This window comes from Sorex araneus, chromosome 1, assembly GCF_027595985.1.
Source record: "Sorex araneus isolate mSorAra2 chromosome 1, mSorAra2.pri, whole genome shotgun sequence".
Lineage (NCBI taxonomy): Eukaryota > Metazoa > Chordata > Mammalia > Eulipotyphla > Soricidae > Sorex > Sorex araneus.
The window spans coordinates 850,058-867,458 of record NC_073302.1 but is presented as its reverse complement, the minus strand read 5'-3'; the positions used below and the strand labels follow the sequence as shown (position 1 = coordinate 867,458).

Genomic DNA, 17,401 nt, shown 5'->3' with positions numbered 1-17,401 from the left:
GGGGTCTTGCCTTGCGTGGAGAGATAGAGATAGTCCAGCAGTAGGGGTCTTGCCTTGCGTATGCTCACCCTGGGTCTCATCTCCAGCATCCCGTAGGCTCCCCTGAGCCCCGCCAGGAGAGAGCCATGGTTTGGCTCAGAAACCAAAGAAAGAAACGTTTGGGTTTGGGGTGTCTGTGAGATGGAGGTGAGAGGGCAGCACAGGGGCGCCAGCAGGTGATGCCTGCAGCCTCACTTTTCCTATGGCGTCCGCTGGCCTTCACTGCCCCCTCACGGGCAGTCTCTGGGCGCCTTCGCAGCAGGAGGGATGGAGACACACTTTGGAGCTGTCCTTATGGCTGCCAGGGGTGGGTTTGGCTTTTGAATATTCATAGACCAGTTTGGGGACTGGGGATGTGGGTCAGGGATAAACACCTGCCTGCTTCCATTCCTGGCACTGCTGAGTATCGCCCTGAGCACATCCAGTCTGAGAACCAAGGCCTCGAGAGCTGCGGGGCGGGGCACCTCTCCCTCCCACCCACGGCCAGTTTGCACATGTTCTCTTTCCTGCCTCAGTGAGATCTTAGCCCGAGAATAGGGATCTGTCTTCAGGCCCAAGCCGTCCGGCCTTTGTGTGACTCAGAGGTTGCTGAGTGTCGTGTTCGGAATCTGGGGTTCTCAGGAAGGCCTCAGCATTTCCAGCTTGTGCTCTGTTCTCATGGCTTACAGGCTCTGCCAGGGAGGGAGGGGGTGTGTGAGTGGTGAGTGAGTGGGGGGGGGGCAAGTGCACGTCAGAATGAGCTCTTTTAACACTCACTTTTTTTTTTTTTGCCTTTTGGGTCACACCCTGCCCTGTTCTGGGGTTATTCCTGATTCTGCACTCAGGAATTACTCTGGCCATGCTTGAGGGGCGGAACTGTACGGGATGCTGGGGATCGAACCCAGGTTAGCTGTGTGCAAGGCAAATGCTCTGCCCGCTGTACTATCACTCTGTCCTCAACGCTCTCACTTCTTTGGGTCCTCCAGGTTATGTTTGGGGGTCCTGGGGGCCACTAGGGCCATCCCTGGTGGAGCAGGCTGGTGGCTGTGCGGTACTGGAGAGTGAATCGCACCTCAACTCTGCGGTCTGGGTTTTTACGGGTCGGTTGGTTTGCAGGGCGGGGGGGAGTCACAGCTGGCTGACTCCTAGCTCTGTTCACAGATCACTCCTGCTGGGGCTTGAGCACCACACGGGGTGCTGGACTCAAACCCAGGTCTGTGCCCTACCCACGGTACTGTTGCTCTGGCTCCTGGATTTGTTCTTTTGGGGGTGGAGGAGACCTGGGGGTGCAGTTCTCAGGGCTTACTCAGGGATCATGTGATACTGGGGATATGAACTGGGGTCAGCCACGTGTCAGGCAAACCCCTCACCCCTCACCCCTGTACTGTGCCCTGCTGCCTGTTTCCAAGCTGAGGGTATCAAGGACGGAGCCAGTGTAGCATTCACTGCACCAGCAGTGATTGCCCTTGTGGGTGCCATAGGTAAGAGGGGCTTGGACCCGTCTCCTCAGGCCTCACCCCGGGAGCACTAGAGCACGGCAGACAGGCGGGACGCGCAGCTGTTGGAACTGGTTTCTGGGTTATAGGGGCGCTGGGCGTTGTGGGCGCTTCAGGTGGGCTGTGGTGGGGTTAGGCTTTGCAAGGTGGTTTAGTGTGGATGGCCCCTGAGGAGTAGAGAAAGGGTATCTGGCTGGGCCCCCGGAGCGGGAGGTCCCTGGGCACCGGCTTTTGACCTTGTTGCAGAGGATTTGGAGGCGGAGATTGTGGGTGATCGGCTTGGGCAGGTCCCGGCTTCCCAGCTGGCTGGAATTTCCCACCTGCTGCAGGGCCGGGGAGACCCGGGAGAGATGGGCGAGATTCTAGCCGGACCTGCTGCAGGGGGGCGAGGGCCACCCTGTGGTCAGGTGGGATTGCCCAGGAGCCCAGTGGAAGACGCCGCAGCCCGTGTGGCTTAGAATAGCGCATTCGTCTCTTCCTGTTCCTGGGGCTGGAGCCCAGGATCCTGGCAGGGGCAGGAGGGAAGCCAGAAGCCAGGCTCACAGGCCCTGGTGGAGTTGAGTGACAGTGGGGTGGGCGGCAGGGGGGGAGTCAGCTGGGCCTCTGCTCCAAGCCTCCTGGGTATTTATAGCCTCTACTTCAGAGCTTTTCTGCTTGCAGCCCTTGTTGGTGCACACAGGAAGATGGTCTTGGCGTTTTATTTCTATTTCTGACTCTGGGAGTGATCACCTAGTTGTCTTTTTCAGCCTGTCGGCGCTAACTAACCAGTTCGCTTAAAACATCCCCTCCGTCACTGCTGATGGAACTAGTCAGAACTACGTGAGTTCATTTGAGCACGGTGCTGTGAGCTGTGGGGCCCTCAGCTACTTTTCTTATGGTGCCCGGAATGGCCAAACACAGAGAACCTGTGATACTGCCCAGCAGGAGAGAGAGAGAGAGAGAGGGAGAGGGAGAGGGAGAGGGAGAGGGAGAGGGAGAGGGAGAGGGAGAGGGAGAGGGAGAGGGAGAGGGAGAGGGAGAGGGAGAGGGAGAGGGAGAGGGAGAGGGAGAGGGAGAGGGAGAGGGAGAGGGAGAGGGAGAGGGAGAGGGAGAGGGAGAGGGAGAGGGAGAGGGAGAGGGAGAGGGAGAGGGAGAGGGAGAGGGAGAGGGAGAGGGAGAGGGAGAGGGAGAGGGAGAGGGAGAGGGAGAGGGAGAGGGAGAGGGAGAGGGAGAGGGAGAGGGAGAGGGAGAGGGAGAGGGAGAGGGAGAGGGAGAGGGAGAGGGAGAGGGAGAGGGAGAGGGAGAGGGAGAGGGAGAGGGAGAGGGAGAGGGAGAGGGAGAGGGAGAGGGAGAGGGAGAGGGAGAGGGAGAGGGAGAGGGAGAGGGAGAGAAGGGGAGGGGTGGTTTGAGAGAGAGAGAGAGAGAGAGAGAGAGAGAGAGAGAGAGAGAAGAGGGGAGGGGAGGGGAGGGGAGGGGTGGTTTGGTCCACACAGAATTACTCCTGGCTCTGTACTCAGGTGTCACTCCCGCTGGGGCTCAGGGGGTGGTAGACTGTGTTAGGAGTTGACCTGGGGTTGGCAGCAGGCATAGGCAATCCCCGTTAGCCCTCAGTGATCTCTCTGTCCCTAACCCTTCTTTGCACTGCGTGTGCGAGTCCCGTGGCCCTGTGGCAACATTTGGTACTGTCAGTCTTGGTGAGAGCCTGTGAGCCTCACTGGTCTTGGTCTGCGCTTCCCAGATGACTAATGACGGATCGCTTGGGTTTTTCCCTTGGTGCTAGGGATAGAACCCGGGGGCTTTATGCTTTCAGGCACATGGCCCCAGAAATCACTTTGAATTATCGGCCTGTCCTTTTTGTTCCTTTCTGTGGGGGCCACACCCGGCAGTGCTCAGGGCTTACTCCTGGCTCTGGGTATTGGGGATCACACTCAGGTCGACTGTATGCAGTGCCCGACTGGCTGTGCTGTCTCTCCAGCTCTTTATTCTTTAAAAGTTCTTGGGGTCATAGTGCGGTGTCAGGGCTTCTCGCTGTGTCAGGGACTGAATGGGGTGCCGGGGATCATACATGTATCAGCCATGTGCAAGCACTGTACTATCTCTCTGGTCCCTGAAGTATCTTTTTTTTTTTTTTTTAATTTGCCAGTTAAAAAGTTAGTTTTGATTGTTTTGGGGGCCATACCCAAGGCTGAGTAAAAAGTGCTCAGGCATACTCTTGGCTCTGAGCTCAGGGATCACCCCTAGAGGGCTCGGGCTGGTACCACTATGATTGGCATCAGATGCGCGAGACGAGCGCCCTGTCTGCTGTTACTCTGGCCCCAGAAGGCTTTCGCGGCGGGCCAGAGCGACATACAGCGAGTAAGGCACTTGAACGCCCTGTGGTTCCCTGAGCACAGTTGGGTGTGGTCCCAAAACAAGAGACTTCGATTTTGAGAGCTTTGTGTGTTTTGTTGCAGGTAATCATCCCAAGAGAGCTTCACCGTGTTCCCCATGTCAGGTTCCGGTCAGGCAACAGCTGTATGTCCCGTCTCTCTGACGTTGCAGGTGTCAGTCAGGGTGGAGATGGCCCACCCCTTTTTGCACACCTTGTTTTGACTGGCTTTGCTCTGTCTTCTCCCACCAGGTCCAGTTTGGCGTTTGACCGTTAGATACTGTCTCCCTTGGTCGTTTCTTTTTCAGGACTAATACAGCTGATTCCTTTGTTTATGTGTGCGTGGTATAGTCTTCTTGTTCTTAGGGCTTACTCCTAGCTCTGTGCTCGGGGATCACTCCTGGAGAGCCTCGGGGATGGAACCCAGGATGGGTGTGTGCAAGGCACACTGCTGTGCAGTGGCTCAGGGCCACCTGGGAAGGGGTGCTGTGCACTGAGTCGGTCTCTGGCCCCTCCTGGGGCTCCGTGTTCGCTTCTCTTTCCAGCCTTCTGATGGACCTTCCTTTGGAGGAGCCATCTTGTGTTGCTGACGTTGGTTTTCGGCGTGTCTGTGCCAGACAGGCGTTGGCTTGCAGTTCTGAGTTGTGGAAACCTTCCTTTAGGGCCCTCTACTCGCCTCCCTTTTATTCTATCTATTTATTTATTTATTTATTTTGCCTTTTGGGTCACACCCGGCGATGCACAGGGGTCACTCCTGGCTCTGCACTCAGGAATTACTCCTGGCGGTGCTCAGGGGACCATATGGGATGCTGGGATTCGAACTCGGATGGGCCGCGTGCAAGGCAAACGCCCTCCCCGCTGTGCTGTCGCTCCAGCCCTCTCCTCCCTTTTAAATAGCATTTTAATGGAGCCAAAGAGGCAGTGCAGGGCTTCAGTCAGCTGACCCCACCTCATATATGGCTCCCTGAGCACTGTCGGGAGTGAGCCCTGAGCACTGTCAAGTGTGATCGAAAAACCAGAACCAAAGCAACAGTGTTTACACAACCAACTAGCCACACAAACACTCAGGGCATCCTTAGATTTGGTGGTTGTGCCTCTGTGTCTGTCCTAGTGAGGTGGAAAGCCCCTCACCTCCAGCGTGCCTCTCGGAGAGGCTTCGTTTCCGGGACTCCTTCAGCTGCTCTGAGGTGCCCTCGAGTTGATCATGTTTTTCCTCTTTGCTTCGTGTGAAAATGTCTTTTTTTTTTTTTAATTTAAATTTTTAAATTTTTATTCGTGAATCACCATGAGGTACAGTTACAAACTTAGGAACTTCCGTGTTTGCATTTCAGTCTTACAGTGGTTGTTTACCCAGTCACCAGTGCCCATTCTCCAAAATGTCTTTATTTTGCCTTCATTCTTTAAGGGTAGTTGTGCCCGTGTGTAATTTGTGTTGACGGTTATTTCCTTTAACATTTGAAAAATTACTCCTGTGAAACTGTTTCTTACACTGTTAGATATTGGACAGTTTGTCTTATTATAGTATAGTTCAGGGTTAATACACGTTTTGGGGATTCTGCATGAGGCAAATGGAATAGGGTTTGTCCCTTTCTCTAACACATCTCCAGTGTCTGGCAAGATTTGGGAGCTGGGGGCACAGGGTCGACACCACCTAGCAGGGCACAGAGGCTGCTCCTGGCTCCATGCTAATGAGTCCCTCCTGGCAGTGCTTAGGGAACCACATGAGATCCCAGAAATCAAACTGGGGTCTTCTACGTGCAAAGTAAGCACCTTGATCCCTGTGCTATCCCTCTAGCCTCTTTGGGCAAGTTTCAAACTGCCTTAGACCCAGTATCTTCTCCATTGGCAAACAGAGATATAGAATTTATTTGTTATGAAGGCACAATATCACGATATAAATAACTGGCATCCAGGAACTCTTACTTAATGCTACTCCTCCCCCACACGCCCCTTTTTAAAATGGAGATATAAGTGAAGAGATAGCATATCTTTTTATGTTTTTAAATATAGTCTAATTAATGAGCGATAGCACAGCGGGTAGGGTGTTTGCCTTGCATGCAGCCGACCCGGGTTCGATTCCTCCGTCCCTTTCAGAGAGCCTGGCAAGCTACCGAGAGTATCCTGCCCACACGGCAGAGCCTGGCAAGCTACCCATGGCGTGTTTGATATGCCAAAAACAGTAACAAGTCTTACAATGGAGGAGACGTTACTGGTGCCCGAGCAAATCGATGAACAACGGATGACAGTGCTACAGTGCAACATGTGAAAAATAAGGGGGTTCACGCCAGCCCTCGTCTCAGGGCAGCCCAGACGGCCGCTCTTTGCCACATGCTTCAGAGCCTCTCTTGGCTTTTAGTTTTCTTTTTTATTTTTTCCAGGGGTTTGACTGTCATGCCTCCTAGCTTGGAATTCTTTGGGTTTATTCTGTTTGGGGTTCGTTCAGTTTCTTTCTTTTTTTTTTTTTTTTTTTTTTGCTTTTTGGGTCACACCTGGCGATGTACAGAGGTTACTCCTGGCTCTGCACTCAGGAATTACCCCTGGCCGTGCTCAGGGGACCATATGGGATGATGGGATTTGAACCGGGTCGGCCGCCTGCAAGGCAAACGCCCTACCCGCTGTGCTATCTCTCCAGCCCCTGTTCAGTTTCTTAAGATATGTGAGTTTGTGTCTTCCACGACCTACATGCTGGTGGGAAGTTTATGGTCCTGCTTCCTCACTCCTCTTGCCCCCCTGGGCTGCAGAGAGATGCTGCACACACATTCCCACGGAGCTCACGTGCTCTCTTCAGGGTTTTATATTTTATAGGTATGTATATACATTTTTCCATTTGGGGGTCACACCCAGCGAGGCTCAGGGCATACTCCTGACTCCGTGCTCAGGGATCACTACTGGTGGTGCTTGGGGGACCCTTTGGGCTGCCTGGAATCTAACCTGGTCGGCCGTGTGCAAAGCAAATGCCCTCCCCGCCCTGTACTATCACTCCAGAGCCTCCAAGGAATTTTTATTGTTGAGATTGAGCAGATTATGTTTATCTTCCCTCAAGGTCACTGATTCTGTCCTGTGTCATTAGCCACTTTGTGACTGAGCCCATTCAGTGAGTATTTTGTTGGTATTTTTTTCTCTTTACTTTTTATTTATATATGGAGCAATAGCACAGCGGCTGACCTGGGTTCGATTCCTCCGTCCCTCTTGGAGAGCCCGGCAAGCTACCGACAGTATCCCGCCCGCAACATCAGAGCCTGGCAAGCTCCCTGTGGCATATTCAGTATGCCAAAAAGAGTAACAACAAGTCTCACAGTGGTGACCGCTCAAACAAACAGGTCTCGTTACTGGTGCCCGCTCAAGCAAGTCGATGAACAACGGGATGACAGTGCTACAGTACTACTTTTTGTTTATTTTTTTTGCCATACCCGTCAGTGCTCATGCAGTATTGAACTTGGGCACCTGCTTGCAGAACATGTGCTCTAGCTCTTTGATATGAGGAGGGGGGGGCGCGTGAGAGTGGCGGCTGCAGCCAGGGTCTTTCCTGTGGGCCTGGGGGGTTGTGACGGTTGAGCCCAGAGCCTTACCCTGCAAGGCCTGTACTCTGCCACCGAGGAGCATCCCTGCCCCAGGTATCCAAGGAGGTCACCCAGGTGGTGCTCAGTACTCCCGGCTCTGCACTGAGGAGTTAGGCCTGGCAGTGCTGGGGATCGAACCTGGTCAGCTGCATACAAGGCAAATGCTCTCCCCGCTGTGCCGTATCTCAGGGCCCTCCAGCAGGTCTGTGCTGTTCCCTTACCCCTGTTTTTCAGCTCTGTGTCCTGTTCTTTTCATACCCTCAGCTGTGTTCTGGCGCAGGAGAAGGCGTACCTGCTGCGTCTGTTCTGTGGGGGCTCCTGCGCGCAGGGCCGGTCTCCGCCAGTGCTTTGATGCCCTGCCCCCCCGAGCTGGCCAGCGTCTGACTCTGTGTCCGTGTTTGCTCTTGCTTTTTCTCCTTGTAGTTGTGCCCTATTTCTGGTTTTTGACGTGACTGATGACATCTGATCATGCCTGCTCATTCTGACTGGGATGTTTTGGAGACCGGGCACTGTTTGTTTATTTTTATTATTATATTTTTTAGTGGAGGCTGCTGCCCGCCTACCCAGCCACACTGGTGGGGGTCTGTGGTCAGAGGACTGGCAGCTGGACAGGAGTTGCCGCTGCTACAGTTCTCTGCTCCCTGCACCAGTGTCTGACTCTGTGACTGGACTGGTGGAGATGGCCTGAGGGCATGCGGGCTTGGGCACTGGGACCGGGTAGTGCTCATGATGAGCCAGTCCCTGTGTACTGTGGACCCCCAGGCTGTCAGATGCCAGGGAGGACAAAGGCGGGGTCTCCCGATCCCTGCCTGGCACAGGGCTCAGGTCACACAGTCGAAGGGGACACCTGCCAGGTAGTCACTGACGGGAAAGAGAGGGGCCAGGCGGGAGAGATGGCACAGCGGGGCGGGTGCTCGCCTTGCATGGGGCCCACTGGGGTGCAGTCCTGGCACCCATACGGTCCCCCGAGCACTGTCAGGAGTGGTCCCTGAGCATCACCAACTGTGCCAAGAAAGGGGGGCAGGAGGGGAGCTGGGCACTGTTCAGTTTTTGGCGGGCTGCAGCGTACTTTATGATGGCACATGGCGGGGTGGGACTCCCTCAGCCCCTCCCCTTCTCCGGGGGTCTGGGATGGAAACTCAGATCAGAGGTGCTCATTTGCGGATGACTGGGGGAAGGACCCCCAACAGCCGAAGGCCTCTCTCTTATCAGTGCTCTCGCTGGGGCTGGTGGTCCTGGGGGGCCGCTTACCCTCGGAGGCCATGTGGACCACGAGGTCCACCACCCTGTGGCTGTAGTCAGACTCATTGTCATATCTGGAAATGAGCTTGGCAAAGTGGGTGTTGAGGGCCATGCTAACGAAGGTGGAGGAGTGGGTGTCTCCTAGTCGTGGGAGACAACCTGGTCCTCAGTGTAGCCCAGGGTGCCCTGAGGGACCCCTGCGAGGCCTGGTCACCCCTTTCTTTTTTGGGGGGGGGGTCACACCCTGCGATGCACAGGGGTTACTCCTGGCTCATTCCCTCAGGAATCACTCCTGGCGGTGCTTGGGGGACCATATGGGATGCCGGGAATTGAACCTGGGTTGGCCGTGTGCAAGGCCCTACCCGCTGTGCCATCGCTCCAGCCCTGGCCACCCCTTTCTTGATGTCGTCGTATTTGGCAGCTTTTTCCAGGCGGCATTTCAGATCCTCGACGGACATGTTGGGGTTGGGGACATGGCCGTGCTGGTCCGATTCCCCTTCAGCTCGGGATGATCCTGACCACAGCTTGGGTGCTAGTGGTGGCTGGGATGATGTTCTGGGCCGCCCCTCTGCTGTCACGCCAGAGTGTCCCGGGGGGGGGGGGGATGGACCATCCCCAGATGGTGGTCAAGAACCCCTCCACTGATGGATGACCTTGGCCAGCAGTAGGCAGTCAGCGCAGGAGGCGTTGCTGAGTCTTGAGGGCGTTGTCGGGCTTGTAGTGGTTCACGCCCATGTTAAACGTGAGGCACTGGCAGAAGGGGCGGAGACGAGGCCCCTTGGCACCCCACTTCAGGTGGGCCCCAGCCTTGTCCACGCTAGTGAGACCCCCGTGGGTTCTTTTTTTATTTTTATTTTTGGGTCACACCCTGTGATGCTCAGGGGTTACTCCTGGCTCTGCACTCAGGAATTACTTCTGGCAGTGCTCGGGGGACCATATGGGAGGCTGGGAATCGAACCCAGGTCAGCCGCGCACGCAAGGCAAACGCCCTCCCCGCTGTGCTGTCGCTCCAGCCCCACCCCAGTGGATTCTGCAGCATCCTCAGCACCAGCCTCAGCCCATTTGCTCTTGGGATTCGCTCCTGGAGGATGCAGACGGGCCTCCCATCCCGGCCTGGACTGCCATTGAGCTTGCGGTGGGACCATGCTGGGACACGGGAGGGGTCATTGGTGGCCGTGCTATAAAGGCACCCTGGTCACCAAGTCTGTTCCCTCGGACCATCACCATCCCGTCTTGGGCGTGGCTGGTGCTGAGCACCAGAGCCTGGGCACTGCATCGTGTGGGGTAGCGGGTGGCTTCCTGTCAGATCTGTGTGCAGGTCGTACTTGCAGTGACAGTGTGATGCTCAGGCCGTCTGCGGTGCCACTTTGGTCTCTGGTGTGTCTGGAGCTCCCCTGCTCCTGCCGCTTTGCTTCCTTAGGGTGCGTCTGTGGTGGCGGTCTCCGCACCGCTCCTGGAACTCCCGGGCTGGGGCTGCTGGCGGCTTTTCTGACGGTCTGTTGGGGAGGAGGGGGGGCTCCGTCCAGGACGGGTGTGGGGATGACGTGGGGGTTCTGTCGGGTGTGGTCCTCACCTGCTGGGGTGGAGGCTCCTGTGAGGCCCTGCTGCTGCTCTGCAGGTCTGTACGGGTGGCATGGGGGCCTCACGTGCTGGCTGGTGCTCGGGTGTTGTCCTGGTGATCCTGGGGGAGCATGGTGGGTTCGTGTAAGACCAGCATCTTCACCCATTTTCTCTTCTTGGATTTCCTCAGTTTACTGTACTGTTCTTTGGACCATAGATTTATTCCCCTGCTTTTAGTCCTGCTGCTTCTTGTTTTTTTTTTTTTTTCCATTTGGTTTTTGGGCCACACCCACAATGCTCCAAGGTTACTCCTGGCTCTGTGCTCAGGAATCACTGCTGGCAGTGCTCGGGGGACCATATGGGTCACCAGGAATTGAACCCGAGTGGCTTTGTGTGAGGTAGGTGCCCTCCCTGCTGTCCTACCCCTTTTTGTGGGCCTAAGATTGCGACTGAGCTTTCAATCGTTGTCTCCCCCCTTCCCCCATCTAAAATGCTGCTGTGACAATTGATGTATGAAATTCCATTTAGTTATTATCTTTTCCTGAATTCCCAAGAGAGTCAGTCATCCCCTTGGACTGTACACAGCACCCCATTCTCCATCAGACCGCACACAGCACCCATTCTCCCCTCAGACTGCACACAGTTCCTGTTCTCCCCTCAGACTGCACACTGTTCTTCTGCAGACCGCACACAGCACCCGTTCTCCCCTCAAACTGCACACAGCACCCAGTTCTCCCTTAGACTGCACACAGCACTCTATTTTCCCACAGGCTGCACACAACACCTCTTCCTTCAGACTGCACACAGCACCCGTTCTCCCCTTAGACAGCACACTGCACCCCGGTCTCCCTCAGATCGTATGCAGCACCCCATTCTCCCTTCAGTCTGCACATAGCACCCTGTTCTCACTTAGGCTGCGCAGAGCACCCGGTTCTCCCTCAAACCATATACAGCACCCCGTGCTCTCAGGCAGCACACTGCACCTATTTTCCCCTCAGATCTGGCACACAGCATCCCTTCTCTCCTCAGACTGCACACAACATCCGGTTCTTCCCTCAGACTGTACACAGCACCCTGTGCTCCCTCAGATTGTATACAGCACCCCATTCTCCCTCAGATTGCACACTTGCACTCTGTTCTCCCTCAGATCATATACAGCACCCCATTCTCTCTTCAGACTGCACACAGCACCCTGTTCTCCCTTCAGACTGCGCACAGCAGCTCGTGCTCCCTCAGACAGCACCCTGTTCTCCCTTCAGACTGTACACATCACCTTATTCTCTCTCAGACTGCACACAACACCCATTCTCCCCTCAGCCTGCACACAATACCTCTTCCCTCAGACAGCACACCGTATCCATTTTCCCCTCAGATCTGGCACACAGCACCCCTTCTCCCCTCAGGCTGCACACAGCACACAGTTCTCTCTCAGACAGCACACAGACCCTGTTCTCCCTCAGACTGTATACAGTAACCCGTTCTCCAGACTGTACACACCACCTTGTTCTCCCTCAGACTGCACACAGCACCTCGTTGTCCCTGAGACCGTATACAGCACCCCATTCTCCCCTCAGGCTGCACACAGCACCCGGTTCTCCTTTCAGACTGCACACGGCACCCAGTTCTCCCTTCAGACTGAACACAGCACCCTCTTCTCCCCTCAGACCACAAACAGCATCCCGTTTTTCCCTTAGGCCATATACAGCACCCCATTCTCCCTCAGATTGCACACAGCACTCCGTTCTCCCTCAGGCTGCACATAGCACCTTGTCTTTTCTCAGGCCATATATAGCACCCCATTCTCTATTCAGACTGCACATAGCACCCCTTCTACCCTCAGACTGCACATAGCACCTCGTTCTCCCACAGACTGCGCACAGCACCCTGTTCTCAGACTGCATACAGCACCCGGTTCTCCCCTCAGACTGCACGCAGCACCTGTTCTCCCCGAGATCTTGCACGCAGCATTCGTTCTCTCCTTAGACTGTATTCAGCACCCCATCTCTGCCTCAGGACTCCCCTGCAACCAGTGTGGCTCCCCAGGAAGCCCCCTGCCTCTTGCAGATGTTGCCTTTTAGAGACTGCTTCCAGTTCGTGCTGCCCGCGCTGCAGCTGGAGTGAGGGCATGGGGGTTGCTGATGGGTGGTGGGCACTCCTGTCCAGCCTGCAGTGGGCACTGGCTGTGTTCTCCCTGTGCCTGGGAGCCCTTCTTGCCCCTATAGGGGCTTCTGTTTGTGGGAGTGGTGAGGCTATGGGGCACTGGTTAGAAACGCTGCCCTCCCGGGGCTGGCTGTGAGCGCCACTGCTCTGTCAGGCTGCCCTGCCTGGGCCTGTGGCGTCATCTCTTTCGGAGTCACTTTGGGTCTTATCCGGAATGCTCCGAACCTGCTAAGACCTGAAGCAGGTTCCCGAGCTCATTCACCTGCTGCCCCTTTTCAGAAAACAGAGTGCTCACTGCATCCCGTTGCACCCCCTCGCCCTTTAGTGCCCCCGCCCTGTACCCCAGAGCACAGCAGCCTGCCTGGAAACACTGATCTGGGCCCCTTCCCTCTGCTAGTGGAGCCCAGCCCTCACAGGTGGGCAGCGGGTACTCCTTCCCACCGAGCTGGTCTGCGCTGGTCTGAGGCAGGTTGAGACGATCAGGCCGGTTCCCCAGGTGGGTGGAGACGCGGGCAGGGGTGCAAGGTGGGTCTGCCCGTCCCACCTGCCAGCTTAGCTCCAGGCCAGGCTACTGCTGGCTCTGACTCCACCTGTGCAACTTTGGTTTGGTTTGGTTTGGGCCGCACACAGTGGAGCTGCTCCTGGCTCTGTGCTCCAGGGACTGACATTTCTCAGGAAACCTGTGTGGTCCCAGGGACCGAACCGATTGTCCCTGTACAAGGCAAATGCCTCCTGCGGCTGCACACGTGGATTTGGCCCAGTCTCTGCCCCAGGGTTCCCGGCGTTCACTTTTCTCTCCGGACTGGCCTCTCCAGCACCAGGTTGGGGTTGGGTTGGTATGCAGGGCTAGGTGACCTCGGGTCATTCTGCAGGCTGGCTGAGTGAGGGGCAGTCGGTGGCAGACGCTGATGCCTGCCGGTGCCCAGTGCGAGTGGTGCCGGGTGTGTGTGAGAGTGCGAGTGGCCCAGCCTCCCTGCAGTGGCATATCTGTCCTTCTGTACCGTTTGCTGGGCCCGAGGGAGCCCGGGAAGTCTGTGGATCAGGTCAGGGTGGTGGTGGCAGTGCCTGCCCGGGGGTCCTGGGTGGGTTCCGCCACATCTCACTAGCCGGAAGATGAGCTTGTGCTCCCGCCTGGCCTGATCAGCACCCGCGACCCGGTGAAGGGCACGTGGGGTTGCAGCGTGCCTCGTGGTCCTCTTTGTGACTAGGCTTGTCAGCACCCTGCCACTCTCATACAGACGGCATCGGTTCACCATCAGCGCAGAGTAACTTAGAGACCTGAGTCGGGAGAAGCCAGGCCTGGGAGCACAGGCAGACCCGGACGCCCCGCAGGGCCAGATCCAGGGTGGGGCTGAAGGAAGACAGGGGCCTTCCTGCTGGGAAGCCTTGGGTGCCCGTCTCTCGCCTTGTTTTATTCCACGCCTGTGTGCCACGTTGCTTTCTCCTGTTGCACCCAGGGAGACCCCAGGTTTGGGACAGCCCGTCGCAGAGCACATGTGCCTGCCCTCAGCGTCCCGGGGTGACTTTCCTGCCACCTGCTGTCAGGCAGCTCATGCGCCCTTCCTGGCAGCACCACCTTGGCCTCCTCTTCCCGCACCTGCAGCACGTTGCCACCCTTTGTCCTCTCGGGAGCCTCCCGCCTCTCTAGTTGCTGCCCTCCGGGGGCCTCTCTGCTCCCCGGGGGCTTGCACCCCCTGCTGCTGTCTCTGTTTCTTCCTTGAGGGCACATGCCAGTGTGGATGTCCGCCACCTCTTTCCTGTACTTAAATCCCGTATTTCTGCCTCACATGCCCCTGGCGCACGGCCCCCCTCCACTGACACACCCCGATCGTGGCTTCTGGGCTGGCACAGGCCTCTGTGCTGCGGCCTGTCAGTAGCCTTAGGAGTCTTAGTGTTTGTCTGCATCTCACCCCCGCCCAGGCCTGCCTGCTCACAGCTGGCTTCCATCCTGCTCGGACTGGTCCCTCCATGACCTCCTGCTTTATGGGTCTGACCCTGTGCTCTAGCTGGGATGGGTCACGCCTTGGGATCGGCCATCTGAGCACCCGCGCAGCCTTAGTCAGGGCCTTCCTGGTTTTTGTGGGAGGCACTTTGCTGAGAGCCTGTCAGAGGGGACCGGGTGATGGCTCAGAGAACTGCAGTGCACCTAGCATGTGGGTGCCCCGAGCCTGCCCTGCACGGTCCCCTGAACACCGTCAGGAGTGACCCCCAGGCACTACCAAGAGGTTCAAAAGCTAGAATCAAACAAGGACTCGTGGAACAGATGCATGAACGAGAGAGTAAATGGGCAGCTGCGTGGATGAGGGAGGGAGTGGGCGGCCGCATGGACAAGAGAGTAAGCGGGCAGCCGCGTGGACAGGGGAGCAAGCGGGCACTGTACTGGTGTTCTTGCCTGTGGCCACTGCTCTCCTGTGTCCCTATCCTTCCACGGCCAGCCTGAGCCTGGGTGGCTGCCACATCCACCCGCCCTCTGTGACGCCCCCACTCTGAGGGTCTCCTCTCAACTCTCCCTTCAGAGGCTTGGCTTCTGAACAGTGCCTCTGTCCTCTTGGGCCCGGCCCCTGTCCGCTTGGGTTCCATCCAGTCAGCTGGTTCCGGCACCCTGGCCCCTGAGGTGAGAGGCTCGGGGTGAGTGGCCAGCCCTGATGTGGTAGCAGCTGTCAGGTCCGGCTGTCTCGGCGTGGGCCTGAGGCTGTGATCGCCCTGGCTGCTGCACTCTGCTCTCATCCCTAACTGAGCTTCGGGTGGGTGAGATGCGTCTTGGGCAGAGGGGCACCGCCTTGCCCCTAATGACGTGCACTAGTTGCCCTTAGCACACAGAAGAGGGTGTGGGGTGTGGAGAGGGCACGGGGATGGCACTTGCCTTTGCTGACCCCACGTTCATCTCCCGCTCCCCTCGGGCGGGGGCCTAGTCCTCCCCCCTTTCCCAGTCCCTGGCATGTCCGTGCACAGCAGGCGTCACTGTTCGGCGGCTGGTGCAGGGGTGCTGCCACAGACCCACGTGGCGTCGCTGCCACCCTCGTGTGCCAGGGTGGCCCACGCCTTCCTGTGCCACCCTCCACCTGGGCCCTGCCCCCTTCCCTGGAACCCTGGGTGCAGGCCTGCACTCAGAGGGGCAGTTGGTTAGGGATGGGCCTTGGTGGCCAGGAGCAAAGCCGACGGCCAGGTAGCTTTCAAAGGAAGGGTGGCCGGGTGCCAGTGCTCACCTGGAAGGAAGGCCCAGGGTGTCCCTGTAGGCCTGGTCTGGAGATACACGAGAGGTCTGGGCTGCGGTGAGAGGTCACTGGCAGGTGGACTGGCTGTGTGGGCAGGTCTCCAGGAGTCAGAGAGGTAGAGGGGCTGGGACGTACAACTTGGCAGGACCACCCTCATGTGGCCCCCTCAGCAGTGCCTCCTCCAAGACGGAGAAGAGGAGGGGGAACAGCCCAGCAGGTGAGGCGAATGGGCACTGCAAGGAGGGCCTCTCTGACTGCCCTGGCCCTGGTCTGACTCCGCACAAGCTGAGACGGTGATAGGGTCGTGGCTTCCCGTGCACAGCCAGCTCACACCTGTGCCTTTGCTCCGGGGCAGCAGCTCCCTCTGGTCCCTTACATTGACACCAGGGCAGCAGAAGTCTTCCGCTGCACCTGTTTGGTTTTGGTTTGGGAGCCACACCTGGCAATGCTCAGAGCCTACTCCTGGCTCTGTGCTCAGGGATCAGTCCGGGTGCTTCTCAGAGCGTACTCCTGGCTCTGTGCTCAGGGATCAGTCCGGGTGCTTCTCAGAGCCTACTCCTGGCTCTGTGCTCAGGGATCAGTCCGGGTGCTTCTCAGAGCGTACTCCTGGCTCTGTGCTCAGGGATCAGTCCGGGTGCTTCTCAGAGCCTACTCCTGGCTCTGTGCTCAGGGGTCAGTCCGGGTGCTTCTCAGAGCATACTCCTGGCTCTGTGCTCAGGGATCACTCTGGGTGCTTCTCAGAGCGTACTCCTGGCTCTGTGCTCAGGGATCAGTCCGGGTGCTTCTCAGAGCCTACTCCTGGCTCTGTGCTCAGGGATCAGTCCGGGTGCTTCTCAGAGCCTACTCCTGGCTCTGTGCTCAGGGATCAGTCCGGGTGCTTCTCAGAGCCTACTCCTGGCTCTGTGCTCAGGGGGTCATTCCGGGTGCTGCTTGGGTGCTGCACCTTTGGGGTGCCAGGGATTGAACCTGGGTAGGCTGTGTGCAAGGCAAGTTCCCTACCGGTTGTTCTGTCATCTCTAGTCCCCTTCCCGTTGTATTTGTCCCAGGGCTCACTTTTTTCTTTTTTTAATTGAATAACTGATTTACAAAGTTATTCACAATTGGGCTCCAGGAGTAGAGCCCTTCAGCACCCTCCTTTCACCACTGGACACCAGCGGTGTCCCATTTCCCTCCCACCTCCAGTCTGCCTCTACAGCAAGCGGCATTTTATTTTTTGGGTTTAGGATACTGTTCGTATTATGGTTTCAGGCTTACCACCGTGCCACCTTCCAGCACCCCTTCCTCCTCCAGAGTGGCCACTTCCCTCCACAGTCATCGTGCTTCGTGTGCCCCCGCATCCCTGCCCTCCCTGTAGCTTCATCCAGCTCCAGACACATAGCAGCAAGCTCCATGATTTCATCTTCCGGCCAAGTAGTATTTCATTATGTGCAGCACTGTAGCACTGTCCAGTTGTTCATCGATTGGCTTGAGCGGGCACCAGGAGCGTCTCCATGAAGAGACTTGTTGTTGCTGTTTTTGACGGAAGTGATAGCACAGCAGGTGGGCGTTTGCCTTGCACGCGGCCAATCTGGGTTCAATTCCTCCGTCCCTCTCGGAGAGCCCGGCAGGCTACCGAGAGTATCCCGCCCTCACGGCAGAGCCTGGCAAGCTCCCCGTGGCGTTTTCAATATGCCAAAAACAGTAACAACAAGTCTTACCATGGAGACGTTGTGTGTATGGACTGTACTTTCTTCACCTGCTTGTCTTTCCTTGGGCACTTTAGCTGTTCTGGATTTGGGCTGCTGTGAGTAGCCAGAATCTGGA

At 57.1% G+C, this 17,401-nt stretch overlaps 1 protein-coding gene across 3 annotated transcripts in view; it reads left to right on the top strand.

Moving 5' to 3' along the window:
* The window catches only part of CAMSAP1 (calmodulin regulated spectrin associated protein 1), a 44,414-nt gene that overhangs the window by 2,684 nt on the left and 24,329 nt on the right, over positions 1-17,401 (top strand). The gene's annotated exons all lie outside the window — the stretch shown is intronic.